This window comes from Argiope bruennichi, chromosome X1 (genome assembly GCF_947563725.1).
Source record: "Argiope bruennichi chromosome X1, qqArgBrue1.1, whole genome shotgun sequence".
In the NCBI taxonomy this organism is placed as follows: Eukaryota; Metazoa; Arthropoda; class Arachnida; order Araneae; family Araneidae; genus Argiope; species Argiope bruennichi.
In genome coordinates this window covers 130,330,120-130,346,366 of record NC_079162.1, presented here as the reverse complement: position 1 = coordinate 130,346,366, position 16,247 = coordinate 130,330,120, and positions in this window count along the sequence as shown.

Genomic DNA, 16,247 nt, shown 5'->3' with positions numbered 1-16,247 from the left:
TATTTTTCCGCAAATAGTTTTGACTATTTTAGAAGACAAAAACAGTCTCTCTCTATTTGGAGAAATTTCAATTTTGAGAAAATTAATAAGTAAAAAAGAATCAAAGAATTTTTATGTCACTATTTAATCAACTTTTATAACTTACTGAATTTAGAATGCTTTCATTAATCTAGAAAAAAATGTAGTAATATTATTCACATTAATTTAAGTGATTTGAAATTATTACAAATCGAAGTAGTAGCCTTGAGCGTCGATAACCCTTTTAAGGTGGGAAAATAGAATCCCCTCATTATTGGCAACTCTGATTCAAGTAGAAAAGAAAAATTTCGTTTCAGCATTAGAATTCGACGATTGATGCAATTGATTGATGACGATTGATTGATTGGCGACCAGCTGCTAGCTTTTCATACTAAAAGTAATAATTTAGCCATTTGAATCACCTTTGATTACCTGCATTTTACCAAGAGAAACGAACTAATATTTAAGGTGTACGTACACACTAGAAGATTTTTTTTAAATTTTAATTTTGAAAATCTAGTTTTTTCACAGTAGGTTATTAATATATGTTTAAACTCATTTCAGTGAGAAAAAACCATATTACACTAATTATTAATCAATTAAATAATATTTAATAAGCTAATTAGCAATTTTTTTGAAACATTATATCTTAAATTCTAATTTGTACAGACACACAATTCTAGTTGGAAATTGTTCCTAATATTAGTCTTCATGTTGTCTGTCTCAATCAAGTTATAAAAATATATAGTTTTTATTAACAATTTTTTCATTAACGATGAATAGAAAAAGCGAGATTTCTTCTGTAATTTATTTTTTAAATAGCTATTAAAAAATTATTTCTATAAATATAATTTTGATTGAGGAACAAAACATCCACTGTTTCATACAGATTATTTTGTTATATAAATAATTGTATTTGGTTAATTTCTTGTTTAGTTTGAATGAAGCAACATATTTGACAACAAGCTTGATTGTTTGAATGAAGCAACATAGTGCAAAAATATCATTCTTCATAAAATGAGTTTAAAAAAAACCGAAACTAGAGTTTTTAGTGAAAGCACCTCAATAAAAATAATTATAACTCGAGAAATATTCCGAATATTGATAACATCTTGCTATCGTTTGAAAGCTAAAAGGTCAGAGAACAATTTTAAGCAATAAAAAAATATTCGATATTTTGAACGATTTTCGAAGTTTCAAGTGTGTACGCAAAACCTGAAAGCATTCTTGCACAATAAACATAGAGCGTTCTGACTCATTAGCTATGCATGCAAAGAGACGAAATTATTTGGAGGAAAATACTGACATAATCTGTCAGGTTGTTATAGTTTTATTTTGCTGTAACTCTCAAAATGGGGTGGATAGGCGATCATTGATGATTTATCTAGAAATCAAGAGCTTCCTGTGAAATAGAAATTGGCGAGATCTACCTGGTGGTTGAGATTGGGTGACTGATCATGTTTTTTTTCCTTATTATTTTAGATATAGATTGTTAATTAAATAATATAGGTTTTCTTTTATTCATATATATGTCTTAGAAACTCTCTGAATGTCACGGCTTTCGAAATTATTTTCAATCTTTTTTTTTTTTTCCCCACTCCGTATTTTCGTCTGTATTTATTCGCTCCAACATTTCATTTGGCTTTTAAAATGAGGGACTTACCGGTTCTCTTTAAAAGAACGTCCACTTTAGAGTTCCTGGAAAAAAATTTCAATTTCTTTTTTACTGATGATGCGTACGTAAATTCTAATCTACCAAACTGCTAGCAAATAATTTAAAGAGCTCCAAAATTCGATAACTTCTTTAGATATACTGTTCAATGTACGGTAATCTAAATAATGAGAATGTTTTTATTTTTAAAATAGATTCCTTTTACTTCATTGATTATGAAAATGTGAAAAAAAAAAACCATAACTAATTTTGAAAACTAGCCAAATAGCTAATTTAATTCACAAGTAATTTATTTTTAGTAATAAAAGTGTATATATATGTTGATTTCGACTAAATTTACACAATGAAATTTCATAAAAATACGAATATTACAGCCAAGTTCAATCATAAAATTTCTTATATTAGATGTAACATGAAAGTTAATTTTTAAAATTGTTTTTCTGCTGAAACTCAATCAAAATGCTCCATATATATGTCGTGAGTATAATCTTTTTCGTGAGTATAATCTTTTTCACAATCTTGCGACATTGCTCTTAATACCTATTTTTATTTGAAATAAATTTATTTAAATTACCTTTTTCAGGCAAAATCCTATCCAGTGTTCACCCAAAGCAATAAAATTATGCTGAATTTGACACTGTTTTAATCTAAATTCTTCAGAAATAAGTTCGTTTGCAATTTTGCCAAAAATAAAATTTTTCACCCAGTGACAAATAGTTTAAGCAGTACCTGAAAATTCCATAGACAGGTAATGAACAATTTGAAAAGACTATACCATTCGACAATAGACGCTTCTGCATCTTTAATTTGGTTAACGTACATGACCTACGCAAAGTCCTATGATTTCATCGCATGGATTGGACATGATGAAAAGAAATATCTGTTAAAACGAAGCTCATGTGCGAGATCCTTGTGAAAAATACAGTTTCAGCTTTTCCTAGAACTTTCTTCGTGTCTACCTTTTCCGCAAATAATGACCAATGTTATTTTCCATATTTAAATAAGTAAATCTATGAACTCGATTCTGCCTCAGTCGGTAGTCCTTTTTCTCCTTAGGAGTCGCTCCTTCAGCAAGTTCATCTTCGGTACAATACAAACACCCTACTTCGGTACAAACAATAACCCTACAATTCTTGAGGGATATTATTATGAGCTACAGTTACCATGAGTTGTAATTAATTCTGTTAAGCTTATCTATCGGTGGTTTTTTCCATTTTTGTTAGTTAGCGTGTCTTAAATAAAAACTCTTTTAAAAATTGAAGCTCTTAGTTAATGATTGGATACAGGTAGTACAGGTCCAAAACGTTAAAGTTCTTCAGTACGAAAATATGGATTTTGTGTCTTTTCAAACAGCTATAACCACAAGAGCAAGTAGTCAAATGTATCGAGGTAGGAAAAAAATGCTTATCGCAAAACACATAGCAAGGATGAATTCTTTCATTTCTTAAAAACAAAATCTATATATTGCAAGCAATTGCTACATACTCAAGCAATTACTGTTAACAATCAAGTAATGAATGCTATACATAGACATATAACTAGTGCACTGGATATTTATTTGAATCCCGATTACCAAAAGTTGTGTGAAGAAGAGTGAGGCAATACATTAAAACAGCAGAATTGCGTCAATCATGATATTTTAGATTGGAAAACCTACAAATATATTGAGAGAGAAAGATTTGATCTCAGAAAAACAACTGAAACAAATATTCCTCTTTCTAAAAAAATCCCTTCGTGCACTCCAGTTGAGATTTTCAATGGAATGGTAATTATTTAATACTAGCAATTTTTCCTAAAATGTCACAGAAAATAGTTACTTCTTTTTATTTCCACTTCAGTCTCAAATAAAATATTAAATCATCTCAATATAGATAATTTTCTATCAGATATTTTTGCTGGCCATTCTAGCGAAAGCGACTCATTTTATATAATGAATCCTAGAAACTTATTCTGTGATTGCTTTTTGTATATTAATATTATTTCACTTTCTCAATGTTTTAAGCAAAGGAAATTTCCATTTCCAATCCACATAATCCATTCGACATCTTTACTTTAAATTATTTTTTTAAATTTCATTTCAATAAGAGAAACAGCTGAAGAACGCCAAGAAGTGTGGAATAATCTCTTAACTCGAAAAGAAAATAGAAAATGCTTTGGAAATGATAATTTCATCTTAACTAACGTTTCTCATAAAATGATGTTATTAACTGCACAGCTTAATTTTTTCACATGCATTCAGAATATCTATAAACATATGTCCGTCTATATTTGAATCAAATTTTTTTTATTACTTTATTTCGGATACAAGAACCAAAAGTAAACTCCCCCCTCAAAAAAAAAAAAAAAAAAAAAAAAACATGGAATAGATTTTAGTGCAATGAGGAAATTATGAAATAGATATTGATAACTTCACCTCTATGCATATTTAATGTCAAAATATTTATCTTTATTAAATTAATAATTTCTCTCGGATCCTTTCAATTTTATTTTCTGATTGACACTGAAATTACCTACAAATATATGTAGATTGGAACAGCTTAATAACTTTGATTCTAACAAATATTTGGGCAGCATATGTTGCAACTATGTAAATATGATCGGCGGAATTATTTAAAAAAATGCGCTATGCGGTGGCAGGCGGAAAACAAGAGTTTTCACTTAGATACTATCAATTAAACATTTTAATAAAAGACCAACTTTCCTTACGCTATTTTAAAGCAAGTAGTAAAATATTTTTAAAAATCTCCAAGGAAGAGGTTTGTTTGGCACAGATTGTTATAGTTTTATTAAAACAGTATAAAGATTCTGCTAATTGAATTTCTGCTATTTTCCAAAGCATGCTCAGACTGGGTCTCAAACATTCAACTGAAATGTTTGAATTAATGGAACTGTTATCTTCAACTAGAACAATAATGCAGATAAAATCCTTAGAAAGGATTTTAAGGGATGTCAAAAAATAAATTAATACAACATTGTTTAATAAAAACAAAAAAAGGGAAATTTACTAGAAGAGGAAATATATTTAACAAATACAAGTATACAGGATGTGGTTCGCTTACATTAAAAAGTTTAAAAAAAGGATTGTACTTTCTATTCCAGCAGAAGGCACCCTGAAATTTCTAAATAATGGTTCAAGTAATCTTTTAGCTACATGTATATAGTAACGTTTCATTTTCTTACAAATACATAAAAAAAAAAAAAAAATATCGTTGTAGTGAACCCTCAACAATAGCGGCCAAGGGAGAAAAACGGCATTTACATTTATAAAAAAGTTAATATGGAATGAGCCGCATTTACACGTGAACCAATATTCTTATTATAATTTTTATGAAGTTGTACTGAAAGGATAGGAGATAGAACTGATGCCAACTATCGGACTTTTGACTCAGCCTTACCATTCCTAATTGAAGTAAATATCTACATGATGAGTTGATCAATTCTGACAATCGGATAAAGGTGACAGAAGAGCCCATAAGGATCATCCAACAACCTGTTCTATCTCCAAGTGTTTGCAAGTTTATGGATACAATGACTTTGCTCACAATCCTGAAAACTTTGCTGAAATCCTGATCGAAGAGCCCATGGAGGTCATAAAACAATATAGCAACCCTGTCATATCTCGAACCGTTTGCAAGTTAAGGAGGATACAATAATTTCGTTCAAAATCCAAAAAAAAAAAAAAAAAAAAAAAAAAAAAAATCCACATTGAAAATTTTTTTAGATACATCTGTACGCAAAGTAAGCACTATACTGAAAAAACAGTTCAAATACTTGAAGATGACACCAGTTTCATGAAAATACTTGCATTTAAAATCGAGTAATAAGCGTTAAAATGTTGGCGAAATTCAATATCGAAATGTCGCTACAATGTATAGTTCTGAATTCCAAAAACATCTTACAAGCTGCAATTAGTTAAAAATTTGTCCATACTATTGGCTTTCAAATGAGCCTACCATAAACCATAGAAATGTTTTCTTTCAGTTACAATAATTTGTTAGTAACAACTGGTACTGGTGTTTGAAACTATAAAATCAATTGGTTTTAACAGAAATGTTAATTATAAATCATATTCTCTTTCAATATGACAAGTAATTAGTACATAAAGAGTCTTTAGTGGCCATTCTCAGTTTATTATTATAATTGGATAATAGCTATAAAAAATCTATAAGCACAATTAATGAGACATTACATTATTAATCAGACAAAACATTTCATCTAAGTATAAAAAAATTGCAATAAATAAATAAAAATTCAAAGAATTTTATCTATTTTACACTTCAAATTCTTATGAACTCTAACTTGAAGACTTGTTGACTGTTATACTTAATAACAACATATTTTTCAACAAAATTTTAGTAGCACATTTTCTGACTTTGTGCTATAAAAGAAAGGAAAAAATGTTTGCATTTTTCACTGATATAGTAATTTGTTAGATACACAAATATGCAATGGGAAAAATGATGGTAAAAATATGTAACATTCAATTCAATAAAGAAATAATACATTTATAATTATATATTAATATGTTTTGCTATTATTACAATGAATATATATATATAATGTATGATATCAAAAAAACTGTTGAAAAGTGATTTTTTTAAAGGTAAAAAAGTCAAAATCAACTAATCTTCCATAAGTATGTAATCTAAATAGCAAATAGAATAGTTAATAGTATTAAAAGCAAAGTCAATTATATAATTTTTTAAATTCTATCTTTCACCTTTCACTATTTTTCAGACATCCGGTAAAAATGCAACAAATTAATACTGGTGTTTGAATCAATTGTTGACAATCAATTTCTTTCAATGGTAATGTTAATAATAAACCTTCTTCTCTTTCTATATGACAAGTAATTAGTATATCAAGAGTCCTTAGTTGCCATTTTCAGTTTATTATTATAACTGGATAATCCTTACAAAAAATCTATAATCACAAACTATGATCAGGATTAACCAAAATATATTACAAATGATTTTTAATGAGACAAAACATTTCATGTTCAAAATAATAATTGTTACACTTAATAAAATATTTTTTAACAAATTTTAGAAGAACATTTTCTGACTTTGTGCTATAAAAGAAAGGAGAAAATATTTGTATTTTCACTGATATAGTAATTTTGTTAGATATACAAATATGCAATGGAAAAATGTTGGTTAAATTATCTAACATTGAATTCAATAAATAAATAATACATTAATCATTATACATTAATAATATGTTTCGCTATTATTACAATGAATAAATACATACACATAATGTAGAATGTCCAAAAAAATATTGAAAAGTGATTTGATTTTTTTAAAGGTAAATTGGTCAAAATCAACTAATCTTCAATAAGTATGTAATCTAAATAGCAAAAATGTCCAAAAGCAAAAAATATAGAGAGAATATTTTTTTAATTGTATCAAAAATTTTAAAGTTGTTAATTAAACAAAATCGGTAAAATATTTTAAAACAATTACACAAAAAAATGCCATTTAAAAATAATTATTTATGCTCTATTGAAATGTGAACAAACAGTATATAAAATTAATATTTCAAATCGGAAGATAAAAAGGACAAAAAGCAAAGTCAATAATATAATTTTTTAAATTCTATCTTTCACATTTCACTATTTTTCAGACATCCGGTAAAAATGCAATTAATTAATACTGGTGTTTGAATTAATTGTTGACAATCAATTTTTTTAACCGTAATGTTAATAATAAACTTTCTTCTCTTTCAATATGACAAATAATTAGTATATGAAGAGTCCTTAGTTGCCATTTTCAGTTTATTACTATAACTGGATAATGCTTATAAAAAATCTATAATCAGAAACTATGATCATCATTAACCAAAATGTATTACAAATGATTTTTAATGAGACAAAAGTTTTCATGTTCAAAATAATTATTGTTATACTTAATAACATATTTTTGAACCAATTTTAGAACATTTTCCGACTTTGTGCTATAAAAGAAAGGAAAAAATGTTTGTATTTTTCACTGATATAGTAATTTGCTAGATATACAAATATGCAATGGAAAAATTATGGTTAAAATATCTAACATTCAATTCAATAAAGAAATAATACATTCATAATTATATATTAATGATATGTTTCACTATTACCACAAAGAATAAATACATATACATAATGTAGGATGTACAAAAAAATGTTGAAAAGTAATTTGATTTTTTAAAAAGTAAATTGGTCAAAATCAAGTAATCTTCAATAGGTATGTAATCTAAATACAAAAATGTCCAAACGAAAAAAAATATATAGAGAATATTTTTTTAATTGTATTAAAAATTTTAAAGTTGTTAATTAAAAAAATGGGTCAATTATTTTAAAACAATTACACAAAAAATGCTATTTAAAAATAATTATTTATGCTCTATTGAAATGTGAATAAACAATATATAAAATTATTATTTCAATTCGGAAGATAAAAAGGACAAAAAGCAAAGTCAATAGTATAATTTTTTAAATTCTATCTTTCAACTTTCACTATTTTTCAGACATCCGGTAAAAATGCAATTAATTAATACTGGTCTTTGAATCAATTGTTGACAATCAATTTCTTTCAATGGTAATGTTAATAATAAACCTTCTTCTCTTTCTATATTACAAGTAATTAGTATATCAAGAGTCCTTAGTTGCCATTTTCAGTTTATTATTATAAATGGATAATCCTTATAAAAAATCTATAATCATAAACTATGATCAGGATTAACCAAAATATATTACAAATGATTTTTAATGAGACAAAACATTTCACGTTCAAAATTATTATTGTTATAATTAATAAAATTTTTTTAACAAATTTTAGAAGAACATTTTTTGACTTTGTGCTATAAAAGAAAGGATAAAATATTTGTATTTCACTGATATAGTAATTTATTAGATACAAAAATATGCATTGGAAAAATGTTGGTTAAAATATCTAATATTGTATTCAATAAATAAATAATACATTAATCATTATACATTAATAATATGTTTCGCTATTATTACAATGAATAAATACATACACATAATGTAGGATGTCCAAAAAAAAATGTTGAAAAGTGATTTGATTTTTTTAAAGGTAAATTGGTCAAAACCAAATAATCTTCAATAAATAAGTAATCTAAATAGCAAAAATGCCCAAAAGAAAAAAAATATAGAATATTTTTAATAGTATCAAAAATTTTAACCTTGTTCATTAAACAAAATCAGTAAAATATTTTTAAAAAATTGCACAAAAAAATTCTATTTCAAAATAATTCTTTATGCTTTATTGAAATGTGAGCAACATATAAAATTAATAAATCAAATCGGAAGATAAAAAGGACAAAAAGCAAAGTCAATAATATAATTTTAAAATTCTATCTTTCAATACTTTTGCGACATCCGGTAAAAATGCAACAAATTAATACTGATGTTTGAATCAATTGTTGACAATCAATTTCTTTTAACGGTAATGTTAATAATAAACCTTCTTCTCTTTCTATATGACAAGTAATTAGTATATCAAGAGTCCTTAGTTGACATTTTCAGTTTATTATTATAACTGGATAATCCTTATAAAAAATCTATAATTGTAACCTTAAACAAAACTAGTTACTGTTGGGCGGCAAAAACTATCCCTACCAAAGAAAAATAAAACTCTTAAGGAAAGAAGCTTAATTGATTTCAATCTTTTTAATGAAGTATTAAAGGACATAACGCACGATGAACAATAATAGGACAAACAATGAATACAAACATTTAAGTTCAAGTACAATTCTCGGGATTAAACATCATGCTTCCATCTATTACTCCAGAGCACAGACTGAAGTTTTATCGAGAGGCCGCTAGGTGGCAAACTGGAAAAGTTGTCTGGTTACAGACTCCCCCTCTGGCTCGCACGACGTCTCGGCGAAGAATCAGCATGGAATTTCTTTGGTCTGCCACGTCTCCGGAGGGGTGCTACAATTCCACTGTCTCTAGCAACTGGGAGTTCATGTGCTCGTAAGGCTGAGCTGTGGTAAGTCCAAAGGACTTCATCTGGCTTTGCTGGGTCAGTAATGTCATACGTAGTGGGTGAACGATTAGTAACCACTAAATAAGGTCCTTCCCGCTTGGGCATAAATTTGCGACTTTTCTTATTTTGTGACTTGCTAACAGGATGTAATGTCACCCATACTAGATCACCTGGCTTGTAGAAAACTTGTCGTCGTCGATGATCATAATAAGCTTTACGCTTGTCTTGCTTTTGCTCGGCGTGGTCTTTAATCTCTGTAGTCAAACGAGCAAACCGCTTGAGATATGGGGTTATCTCAGCTACGAAGTTATCATTGTCAATCAGTGCTAAGTCGTGTGTGACATCATCTGTTGTTGTTAATTCTCTACCAATTGCAAATAAGCTGCTGTGTGATTTGTGGTTTCACACTTTGCAGTGTTTAGTGAGAAGCTAATCATTGGTAGTTTTTCATCCTAAGTGTCGTGTTCATCGCTGACTAGTATGGCGAGTCGGGGTTTGAGGTCTCTTTTTTTACTGGAGTTCTCAGAAGACCTGTTTGCTTTTGATTACTCGGTTTATAACGATTATAGTCCGGGCAATTTTTGACATATTCCGCAATATATTTCCGTATTCCTGGAAAATAGTACCTGCAGGCGACTTTATTGTAAGTCCCTTCAGCTTCAAAGTGTACCGCTGTGGGAACTTCATGGTACTCTTGCCACACTCTTTCTCTTTCCTGGACAGGAACTACGAGTTGTGCTTCTTCTGTTTCTACGTCGGGTGAGTAACGATACAGAATACCTTGATTCATTAAATAACCTTGGCTTGTACAGTTTGCAAAATTCTCATCTTTTGAACTGTTTTCAAAACAGTCAATTATCTTTTTTAGTTCTTCGTCCTTCAATTGTTCTTCTCGAATGTCTCTAGGTCTTCTCACTGGAAAATCAGCTGATAACGCAAATACGTCACAAGGGTCATCTTCATTTAAATTGGTAAGCCTAGACAACATGTCTGCAAGGACACTGGACTTACCAGACGTATACTCGATTTTGGGATTAAAAGATTGGATCTGAAGAGCCCATCTTGCCAAACGACCTCATGGCGACTTGATACTCAGAAGCCATTTCTAAGGTTGGTGGTCAGATGCTATTATAATTTCTTGGTTTTCGACATAACTTCGAAATTTCTCAAGAGCGCAAACTACTGTTAGTGCTTCTTTTTCTGTAGTTGAGCAATTCTGTTCCACTGGGGTACGCAGACGACTGGCATATTCAATAACATGCTCTTCTGGATCTTCTCCTTGGGTAAGGACGGCTCCAAGAGCATAACTGCTGCTTGCATCTGTTCGGATACGAAATGGCTTAGATCCATTTGGTTGTTTTAACACTGGGGGTGTTATTAATCTTTTCTTCAAGGTTTCAAATGTTTCTTGTTGTTCAAGACCCCAAATCCATTGTACATTCTTTTTAGTAAGATTACTAAGAGGCCTTGCAATATTCGCGAGGTTTGGAACATATCTTCTATACCATGAGCAACTTCGCAAGAAGGACTGAACTTCTTTCACATTAGTTGGCACTGGAATTTTTGGAATAGCAGATACTTTTTCCTGGTTAACTTTTATTCCATTGAGGTTATCCAGTGACCTCAATATTTTATACAGTCACAAGCAAAAAGACATTTTTCTCTGTTAGTATACAAAGAAAGTCTTTCACAAACAGCTTGTAAATCACTTAGACGTTTATCGAAAGTCTATGATAAAATAATAAAGTTGTCTAAATAAGATAAAAGCAAAAACATTCTTTAGGCCTGCTAAAAATTTGTCAATCAGGCGTTGAAAAGTTGCGGGTGCAATTCGTAGTCCAAAAGGCATGTGCAAATATCTGTACGTTCCAAATGGGTAAATGAAAGCTGTTTTATCTTGATCAGTTTCATGTACTTTTATCTGATAATATCCTGATTTAAGATCTATATTTGACATACAGGCAGTTGACTTAGCTTCTGTAAGCAAATCGTCCATACGAAGTAAGGGATATGTGTCTGCAACAGGAGTAGCATTAAGTTTGCGACACAAAGTCTCATGCTACCACTAGGTTAGGCACCAACACAACAGGACTGTCATACGGGGATTTACATTCTTCAATTATGCCATCAGCCAAGACAGTGTCCAATTATTTTTTCAGCAATTCCTTTTATGAAGGATTCATTCGATAAGGTGGTTTTGCAACCGGCGGACTATTTCCAGTATTAATACGGTGGTCACCTAAAGGTGTTGGTTCTCCCCCTGGTTCGAAGCAACTTTTGAACTCTTGTAGTAAGCTATTTAATTGATTACGTTGTTCTTTAGTTAGATGCTTACCCTCGTCACTTCGAAGATTTATGGTAGATGACGTCTTAGGAACTTGAATAGAACTGGATGTTTCTGCAATCTTTTCCTTTGAGTCAGCAACTAAGCAACTATCAGTATTGGAAGGTACCTTGTAAATAGAGTACTGAATCTGAGGTTTTTCAGAGAAATGCCATTTACCATTGGGAACATCGAGAACAATTACAGCAGACTGGAGAATATCTGTCCCTAAAAGAGTTCTGTTTCCCTTTGCTTCCGGTAAAACAATTAGTTTTGTTGATATCACTGTACCTTCGACCTCAAAATTTACAACCATAGTCAAGGCAGCTACGTTACTCTGTGTTCCATCAGCTAGTGTCAAAGAAATAGTCTTGGATTCTTTTTTTTTTTTTTTTTGCTTTGGAACATATGGAATAACTTTTCTCCAGCAATAAAGTGAGATGCAGCGGTATCAGCACATACAGCAGATTCCACTCCAAAAATTTTGAGAACAATTAAACTTTTAGGAGATGTCAGAGATTGAAACGTAAATAAATAGATGCTGTTTACAGAGGCTTTAACTCTGTAAGAGGCTTTAGATACTGAGCAGGTAGGGCATTAAGATTGTATATATCCTGGTATTCTAGATCCATAACATTGGATAGTTCTTCTTTAATGGGTTCAGTCTGTCTTCTTGGAGAAAACATTTCTTGCTGTCTTTTCTTGTTTATCTTCAATTAACATGTATTTCTGAAAGTTGAAGATCTAGCTAATGAACTGTAGATGCAGATGAAAATAATTCCTCCTGATGATTGTAGGTGTTATGAAAAACTTCGAAATGGTAATGAAAAGATGGATTATCTTTACAATCAATCCCCCTCTACATTACCATTCCTAGTTTCACATTGCCTTGGGAGATCATTTCAATGTCCCCTCAGGATCATCCATGTACTTGACACCTTTGTATTTTCAAAGAAAAGAAGACATTCATTAATTCTGTGTAATACATTTAAATACAAGTAAATAATATTTTTCCCTAAAAGAGGGTTATACTTTAAATGAATTTCTAGTGCCCAAATTTATTTTCCACTCTCTACTCAGACTAAGAGAAATATATACTAGAATTAAATAATTGGAAGTTTTAAACAACAAATTCAAACTAAAGAAAATTTTATAAAATATCGTAGCTATATAAATTTTTCCCAATTAAATCAAGAGAAAAAGCAAAAAAAAACATCACATTTGTACTAAAAAGTTATGTGATTAGTGCACAGGGCATTCAAATCTTCACCTTAAAAATTAGTTTAATGAAGTCAATTGTTAATTCTCATATAGGAAGTACACAAAGATGAAATTTGTAATACTGAAAACATCCAATCTCAACACTTTGATTAATCTTCACATTTTAACTAGAGAAAAACCATATTTTGAATTATGTCTACCACGAGTTTCTCTATTGTTACGAATCTGTGATGCGGCTTCCCAGCATAGTTGGTTCCAGAGCTTGGCGACAAATTTGGCGACTTTGGCGCCAAAATAAATTATACCTGAAATATCGAGAATTTTCCCGATTCGTCCAGTAGGAACCGAGTTACGCCCCGAACGTTCCTGACTGGTTCAGAGGGTTCTAACCCCACCTCCTAATACCTATAAAAGGGGCAGCCGCAGCTGCCAGGGGTGTCGTGAATTGAGTAGTCGTGAACTAGATCGGAGAGTTGTAGTCGGAAGCGACAGAGTGAAGAACTAGTCTTTCAGGGACTAGCGGAGCAGCGACGGAGTCGAGCTGCTGTGTATGCTGCACGTCTCGGCTGAAGATAACCGTGTTCTGTGCTGTATATAGTTGTCGTCTTTGTGCTGTCCTGTGTGTCTTCGTGTAAATAAACGTCGTTGTTTCATTTTCTACTGCCGCTTGCTGATTGAGTGTTCTACACACCATATAACTCCCACTATCCAAACGAACCCGGAAATTTCGTAACAGTTAAAATAAATCTTAAAATTAACAAATTACCAGCTCATTTAGATGAACATATCATTTCTGAAAATGTCAATAGTTATATAGAAGCAAAGTAAGACAAAAATTTTGTATTTGATTTTTATATGTGCCACAACAACAAATTAGATTTAACATGGTTAGGGCAGAAAGTGTAAATTTCTTCCTACACTAACGCACTATAATTAGTAATTTTATGTGCAGTTTTAAAGCTAAGAATTAAAGCATTTCGGAATGGCTACAATCGTCAGACTGGCAGAACAGAAAAAGAAATTGACAATAATACAATACTATATTCTAAACCAGCTTTTTACATCCTTTTTTTTAATAGATAAGAGTAGCAGCGTTCAGAAATGATCAGACAATGAAAAAATTGCCTTATATCTTCTTACTTCTGAAGTTTTGTAAAGGCCTTTTCCGGACATTTAATGTTTTGAAAATAAAATTAAAACCTGCCTTTTAACCTATAAGCAAAAATGTTTACTTATAATGATGGAAAAAAAGCCAACACCGTAGTTAGAATCAAAATGAAAATAAAAAAAGCCAATTAAAGCATTTTTTAAAGCAGCACAGGGCAATATACCACAATGCTTCAAAATTTAACAAAATTCATCAAACGAAGAATTTTATTCAATGAACTGCTTGAAAATCAATTTTTAAATTAAAGCAGAGAAAGATTTTTTTTAAAATCACTATATCAACATGTTTAAAGAGATTCAATGAAGCAATTTCACTGTTTTGAATTTTGGTACATTAAAAATCATTGTTAAACATTATGCCCAAAAGTAATTTTACAAAAATTACTACAACTAAAATATATCTATTCAAACTAAATTGATATAAATGAAAAGCAAGATTTTAAACCTATAATAAGGTGCAAAAATTTTTTGTACGATAATATGCTTTGATATTATGGTCGAAACATTAAAATTCTATTTTTATTTTTTAATTAAACCTCTGATTTAAGTTTTGAAAATTCCATTCTTAGTAAGCCTCTAATATCCAAAAAGCAAATTCCTTTCAAATGAAGAACTTCCTAACATGAATGGTTTGTGCTATGTTTCGTTCTGTCAATAAGGACAAATTTCTATATTTATACAGTGACTTTGATGGGGAGGGGAGTCTGTAAGAATTACTAAAAGAGAAAAGGCAAAAGTCATAAAAAAAATAAATAAAACATGAACCCTTAAGAGTAAAAATTTTGAACATTTTTTAAAATTATTTCTCTAAAAATTTTAAGTACCAGACCCAACAGAATATTTTAATTACAAGCACTAAAATTTATTGAGATTGGCCCAACAAATAATTTATCAACTGGATGGGGACATGTAAAAAAAAAACCCTAGAAAAGATTATGATGATTTGGGTATTATTCTAGCGCAAGATCTTTTTGTAGGATAAACTGTGCCAAAACATATGTTTTGAAACAAAATTGTTATTTTGTTCAGAAAATAAAAAATTAAAAAAAAAAAAACATGTACATAAAACTAAAAATAGCAGAAGCTACGAAAGTATAAGTGAATAAAATCAAATATCATGTAAAATAACAGCTTCTTTTAAAAATGCAAAGATATTGGCATGCGGATTTTGTCCAATCTAATATGGACAAAGTCATAAATATGGGAACTAAAAACTCCATGGAGAAACAGTGATCAATGAAAACCTACGGCTTCAAAATTTTATCGTACTGGATTTCACACAAACGCTGTGTTATTACACACTGCCATGGATTATAATTCATCATGATACAGTAAAATCCTTTTTATAGGTTGTTGAAGAGGTTCTTCCAAAATGACATATTACTGAGAACAATGATCGAATGTGTAACTGTCTAAAGAGACTTTGTGTTTTCCCCCATGTTCGATATTTTTACTTAAGAGCACTAGATTCATCATGCTGCATTCTTATTTTCTGTTTGGCAGATTCACAAATCTTATTTTTCTTCAACACGCTGAAAGATTAAGCATACATTTCATCATGTATATCTAAAACAAATTCCTCAGGACCTCTGAATTCCACAGAAGTTTGAACATTTTTCGAGTCGAAAAAGCATTTTCATAGTAAAATATTTTCATAAATGAAATAGTACGTTTCAAGTATGACATAGAAAGAACCTTCGGGACAGCTTTCCCAATATTTCAACAAACAATGCACATTGCTGAAAAAAATAGTCATTACGTGTTATTTTAATATGCGTTGGAAATACCCTTCGATTCTCAATACCTTTGGGTCTATATCACCCTGAATTCCATATCCAAATTCTTCGCTTTC